The sequence below is a fragment of the Otolemur garnettii genome, unplaced genomic scaffold (assembly GCF_000181295.1).
Source record: "Otolemur garnettii isolate 467f Iridium unplaced genomic scaffold, OtoGar3 scaffold00097, whole genome shotgun sequence".
NCBI classification, from domain to species: Eukaryota; Metazoa; Chordata; class Mammalia; order Primates; family Galagidae; genus Otolemur; species Otolemur garnettii.
Genome location: NW_003852492.1, coordinates 4,195,671 through 4,202,231, shown reverse-complemented (window position 1 = coordinate 4,202,231; position 6,561 = coordinate 4,195,671). Strand labels below are relative to the sequence as shown.

The 6,561-nt window shown below is 50.0% G+C and overlaps 1 non-coding gene across 1 annotated transcript; it reads right to left on the bottom strand.

Moving 5' to 3' along the window:
- Nucleotides 1-1,540: 1,540 nt before the first annotated feature.
- On the bottom strand, nt 1,541-1,602 carry LOC111727212. The gene has a single exon (XR_002774817.1). It is a non-coding gene; the product is annotated as a U7 small nuclear RNA (small nuclear RNA).
- Nucleotides 1,603-6,561: the final 4,959 nt, after the last annotated feature.

Sequence of the window (6,561 nt, the reverse complement as noted above, 5' to 3'; positions counted from 1 at the left end):
TGAGAAGCAAAGCCAAGCTGGGGGAGAGAGAAGAACTAGCCGACTCGGTGGAGAGGCTTTGGGTGAGGAACAGAGTTCCAGGGCTCTAGTCCAGCTGCGGCCGCTTTGCCAGGAAGCCTCCAAGGAACTGGTTCATTCTTTCTGCCCTCAGCTTCCTTGACCTTCCATGTGTTCGACATAAATTAACAACAAGCTCTAGACTGGCAGGTGGGTTTGGGATTCTGGAATAAAAAAGACAAAGCTCCCTCCCTGGATGAATTCATTATCCATGGAAAGGGGTGGAGTACGTGATCAGAAACTCCCAGTGTGGGCAGGAAGCGGAGGGGCCCACAGAGTGGCCAGAGAAGGACTTTGCCCAGCCCTGGGGGGCGGCTAGTGGAGGTCCCTGGGGGCTTCTAGACAGGCTCAGAAGCTGTTAGGAGGCAGCTTGGGAAAGAAGCTCTGGAGAGACCCGACCTGGCAGAGTGAGTGGTGGGGTGGTCGGGGCTGGAGGTGATGAGGACACAGGGGCCAGCTGTGCGGGCCTACAGCTGTGCTCAAATGTCCCTCTGCAGGGGTGGTGGTCCACACATGTTGCAGAGTTACAAAGAGCAGGGGTGACCTGACACACCTAGTCATTTACAGGTACCTAAATCTGCTCCCATGAGCAAACCCCAGGGTTCATGAAGAAGGCCTGAAAGACGCACGGCAGCGAGGCCACCCTTGGCCAGGTTTTCCCTGACTTGGCGCTGGCACTAGACCCTGTTCTCTTTCCTCCCTGACCAAGAAATACAGCAAACTCATGGTATCAACTGGTTAAGATCTAGAAGTGAAGGGAAACCATATCTTTGTTTGGTGGGATAAATGTATACATTATTTATGCAAGATAAGTAGTAGCCAGTTTATAAAGGCAAATGTTCACATGTGTTCATCAAATCGAAGGTGCAGGTCCAGATTTTGTGTACAAGAAACATGAGGCCCAGAGAGCTGAGGAGCCTTGCCCGAGGCTACTCAGGGGTGGCACCTGCACCCCTGTCTGGGCTGCCTCACAAGACTGCAGGCTCCCTGGGGCCTGACAGTGTTTACCACCATCTGGGGAAGGGAAATTAAGCATCCCTGGACCCAGCACATTCACTCATTCTGGGGAAGACACTGCACCCTGTGACTTAGTCTAAAGGTGGGGTCCATTTCACACACGTACACAGACAAGGACAGGCATGGGTGGCTGGTCTCTGTTCATCCTAAAACCCCAGCCATTCCAGCATGAGCATATGATGGTCCTGAATGTGATGGAGCACACGGTATGCCCTGAGTTGTAAAGAGAGAGTGTTGTCTGTGTGTGTTTGATCTGCTAATGCTGGAAACCTGACTGCTGATAAACAATTGGTGTTTATTTCTCAAAATTCAGAGGCTGGAAACCCAAGACCAAGGTGCCAGCAGGTCCAGGGTTTGGTGAGGGCCATTTCCTCATGAGATGGCCGTCTTCTCACTGTGACCTCATGTGGCAGAAGGTATGAACAAACTTCCTTGGGCCTCTCTTTTTTTTTAATTTTTATAATTTTGGGGTCTTCTGGTAGAGACCAGAAAACCTGGTAGACAAATTCTAAAAGATCTATAACACTCCATGGGCCCCTTTTATAAGGTCACTAATAATACCCATGAGGCCCCCACCCATGACCTGACTACCTCCCAATGACCTCACCCCCTAAGATCACCTTGGGGGTGAGGTTTTGACATACGTAGGAGGGGGCATGGACATTCAGACCACAGGATAGGAGGGTTTTCAAATCCATTGCTTTCCGAGGCTAGTGACCAAGACACCAGGACCCCAGTAGTGAGGTGCTTTGGCAGCACCTATGATAATGTTGTGGGGAAGGCCATCTGACTGTGTGTAGGACTTGCTGTGCCTACAGTAAAAACAGCATCTTTCCCAGATGGTTGGCCTCGAAACAGAAAGCAGCCAGCAGTTTCATGTTTTAAAGTTTCCACTACAGAGACCCCTTGTCAGTGTGTTGAAGTTTGTGGAGAGAATGTTTTTAATCAACAAATTGTACTGAAGTGGCGTGCAAAATTCCCGGAAGGAATAACGCCCACTGGTGAGGCGGAGGGGAGTGCAAGTCCCAAAAAGACAAGCGAAGGATCCAGTTCCCGACTTCACTGGGCAGACGCTAAGTCAGCAAGAGGACTTTGATGGGGAAGACCACAGCAAAAGAAAAAGAGAGAAAGAACCTAGCAGTTCTCAAGAACAGAGCAAATAATATGCAAACGGCCTCAAAATAACCTGCAATGTAGCCTCAGGTTTTCCTGAGGAATCTTTCCATTGAGAGGGCCTAAAGTGACCATCTCTCCAAGGCTCACACACGATGGATGCTGGCACTACATGCAGAAAGGGAAGCAGCTTGCTGTGATAGAAATGACCAACAACAGGAGGCCCGCGACAGGCCCTGGTTTCAGTGCCCTGCATGTGATTAACTCAGTTCATCCTTCCGGGGACAGCATGAAGTATGACCGTCCCCCTCACCCCATTTACAGATGGAGAAAATGCAGCTCCGACTCATCTGGTTAGGAAAGGGCAGAACTGGGATTCGAACCAGGCAGCCACCTGCCAGCTGATCCTTGAGACACTTCGCTGGGCCGCTAGCCCCCAGTTACCACCAGAAGCAAGCAGGAGAGCCAGGGCTAAAACCCTGATGCCCCAGGGCCCAGTTCTTGCTCTTTCCACCATTCCACTCTCCCCTCAGAGCCAGGGCCCTCGCTGGTCCCTCTGTCCAGAATGTTCTTCTCAAGTAATTGCACAGAGCCTACTTCTCCAACTGCTTTTCTGACCATCCCAAATAAAGTAGCAACCCCCTCCCAGCCTCTGCAGCCCAGCATACCCGCCCTCACTCGGCTCTGTTCACTGGTAACAGTGATCACCCTACTGTGCACGACTTGTGTACTAATTCACTTTGGGGTTGGAAGGAGCAGCTCCATAAAGACAAACGTCTTTGCCCCCTTCCATGATCATATCCCCAGTGCCTGGCCCATACAAGCATTTGGTAAACATTTGATGAACAAGCAAATGAATAAATAAAGAAATTGGAAAACAAATAAATTCATAGGCTCGCAGTGTTCAGGCGCTATGTACCACATGTTGAAAGTCCTCCCCGAGATGCCACCCAAATGTCCGAATCCCATTCAGAGACTGTGAAACCTTCCCCATCTTTCCACTACCTGAGTTACTGGCCAAGGTTTAATCCCTGAGTTTTAATGTGGTGTAGCCAAGAATTTTCTAATCAGCTGACGGCGCTTCCAAAAGGGAGAATATAATATATCAATTACTCATCAGCACGGAACACTCTTGATATACTAAACAATGCAGATACATTTTACAGACGACAGATGTGAACTCAAATACAGCCAGGGAGGACTGAGCCCCAGTGTGCGCCGGTCAGGACTGGGCACTTTACACATAGCACGGACTGCCACACCTTCCCAACTCTGAGCCCTCCCATGGTACTGTCCAGACCCTTCCGGGGTGGGTGACACCATGTGACCAATTCTAGCCAATCAGATGCGAGCAAACCTGCCACCCACTTAGAGAGCTTCTGAGATGCCCCTCAGGACCCTCCTTTCCTCTTGGCTCTGCCAGCTGGTGGCCTTCGAAAGTGGGGTGGGGCTGGTCGGTCAGGCGGAGTCCCTGAATGCCTGTGATGAGCAGAGGACCCCTGTGTCCCCAGCCTCACGCCTGCTGGACTGCAGCAATCGTCTGAGGCCACCTGCATACTGCAGCTTCATAGACACTGAGGAGGCTCTGAGATGGGAAATGATCCGCCCACTGCTAATAAGTGACAGAGCCAGGAGTGGAACCCGATGTGTCTGATGCTGGAGCCCCGACTCTCATCTCCTTGTCCTCTCGCTCCCAAGTGCTATTGACTTGGGAAGGAACAGGAAACTGGGAATAGCAGCTGTTTCCTAGAAAGTAGAAGCTTTGAAAGGGCACCCTGGCTTGGAGACCATGGGGGCCAGGGGGGATCAAGAGGGCACTGGGACTTAGGGAAACAGTTATGGAAATTACAAGGGAGAAAGCGCCGTTGACAATAGTCTCCCAGTTCGCCTTTTCTTGCGGGAGAGTTAGAATCCTTGGTCTTTGGTTCTATTCTTTCTCACTGCACACTCAGCAACCAGGAAGTCAGCACATGCGCTAAGCAGCCTCTCACCGTGTGCCAGGCACTGCCCTGAGGGCATCCTCGTGGGCCCAACACCCAGCCCCTGCTTCTGAGGACATGCAGCCTGCCTGGCAGGAGATGGTCATCACTGCTGCAGCCAGCAGGGCAGACGAGTTCCCGGGGCACCGTTAGTTCCTGCTTCATGTCAGAGGCCTGAGGCCAACTCCCAGCTCCACGGCCACAGGTGACATCACTTGACAGGCAACTTCTGTGCGTTTTCTTCCTCATCTCTGCAACGTTCACGTGGCTGTCTGACAGGGTGCAGTGTGATACGCAGACGTACACTTGTGAACGTGAAGATGGGAGGCTGGGACTAAGAGACTTATTTCTAGTCTTTCTGGTCTCGTACTAAGTATTTAATGGAAGGAACGTAGAAATGTATTTCCACCAATGTGGACGTTTGTTAAGAGGAAGCCGTGCAGAATGGGACTCCTAAAAGGAGCCACGGCAAATACTGTCACCAGGCAGAATTCCTGTGTCCTGACGGCTTTTAAAGATAAACGGCTGGGCTGAATGTAATCACACCTGCTCACCACACAGACTAGCTAACAAGGGTGAAGCTCATGGAGTGCTTCTGGGGAAATGAAAATATTGTCATTATTATTATTACGCTGCTAGATACTTTCCTCTTGAGATTCCAGATGGATTTGTGTAATGCCTGCTTGGCCAGTGCCTGTGTCTCTGCTTCCAGAACTGAGGAGCAGGTTCTCTGGATCATCCCGGTTCCTCGGCTGCTTCCCGAGGAAAAGAGTTTGTTCCTGCCAGGTGCCGAAGAGAGAGACGGAGCCCAGGAAGGAGGAGGAAGTCACAAAAGGGAGAGAGAGGTGTGAGAGAGAGAAAGGGAGGTACGCAGATCTCACTCTCTGTTTCTGCCTGAGGACTCATCCAAGCTTTGCGTTTGTTTAGAAGAGCAAATGAGGTCTAATTTGTCACAGAAGGCAGTTCTTGAAGCTCACACTATAAATAGCTTATAATAAGCAAAATTCTTGCTAGGCCAGAAGGAAAGGCACCTAATGAGAAAAGGGGCGTTGGCTGCACAGAACAGGTCATCGCTATGGAAGTGGTGAGGACCAAACCATTCTCACCTGCGGGATGTCTTTCCCCCTCTCTGTGGCGATGACTGTCCAGCCCTGTTCGCTTGGGACTGTTTTGGTTTTAATGGTGATAATCTTGAATCCCCAGAAACCCCTTAGTCGCAGGCAAATCAGGGAGGGTTGTCACCCTACACCTTCCAGAAACGCCCTCCCCTCTCACTGCACCTCTTGGGGAAGGTCTCAAACTGCCGCTTCAAAAATAATCCCCTCCACGTTCCCACAAGCAGAACATGCTCTTGTCTGTGTTCCCAGGGCCCCTTTACAGAAGCCAAAAAGCACTAAGCTGTTACACTGCATTTGTTTACGGCAAGTGTGTTTCTCTCTGATAAAGTCCTTAAAGGTGGTAATCTCACCTTATATTCAAATCTCTGGTACCCAAGTAAACAAACGATTGCTGATTCTGTGAACTTAGACAAGGAAGCAAAGGAAGTTTGAGAAAACCATGTTGTTAACCAGTTTGATGGAAGTGTTTAGGATTGTGTGTGAAAACCCCACACTGTACCCCAGAAGTGCATTAATGTACATAGTTACCATTCAAAAAAAAAAGTGTTTATTCACTGCTGAATAGTGAAAGTTACTTGAGATATCCCCACCTGCACCAAACATTAAGGATATGACAGGAAACTCTGAAGGTTGGAGCCACATGGAGCCAAACAGCAATGCTTTGGAAGGCAGAAGGCTCCCACTCAAATTTTCACCTGCTGCTAAAGTGGTACCTGAAGTTTTCACCATTCAAAATATATCCCTTTGGGTTGAACCAAATTTCTCCTCTACGGAGTATTGGGGATTAGAAGTTCAGCATAGGATTTGGGGAGGATGCAACACCTAGTCCGTAGTAGGGTTACCCTCAAGGGTTTCCCAGTCCATGGCCGTATAACAGGAACCTCACATGGACTTCTGATGTCTCAGTGTCTGCTGAAGCCCTGACCCTAAGCACAATAGACGCCAACTAGCCCCACAGTTAAGGATAGGTCAAGGCCAAGAATTTGTTCCATTTGCATTAGCCCATCACCCACCTCCAGATGATATAAGACTAACGATCCATCATGAGAGAGCAACAAAGGGCAGGAGAAAAATACATATTCCCCAGTGTCCACTACAAACCCAGAGGAAGGGACCAACATGAAGCAGTTTGAAAATTCCATCCCAGTGGACCACCAGAAGTGGGGAGTACAGAGCAGATGACCCCAGCAGGAGGAGACCATGGTGAGCCGCTAACTATGAGCTGGGAGATGTCACCAACACCCAGCCAAGGGAGACATCACCCAAACCAGCAAATT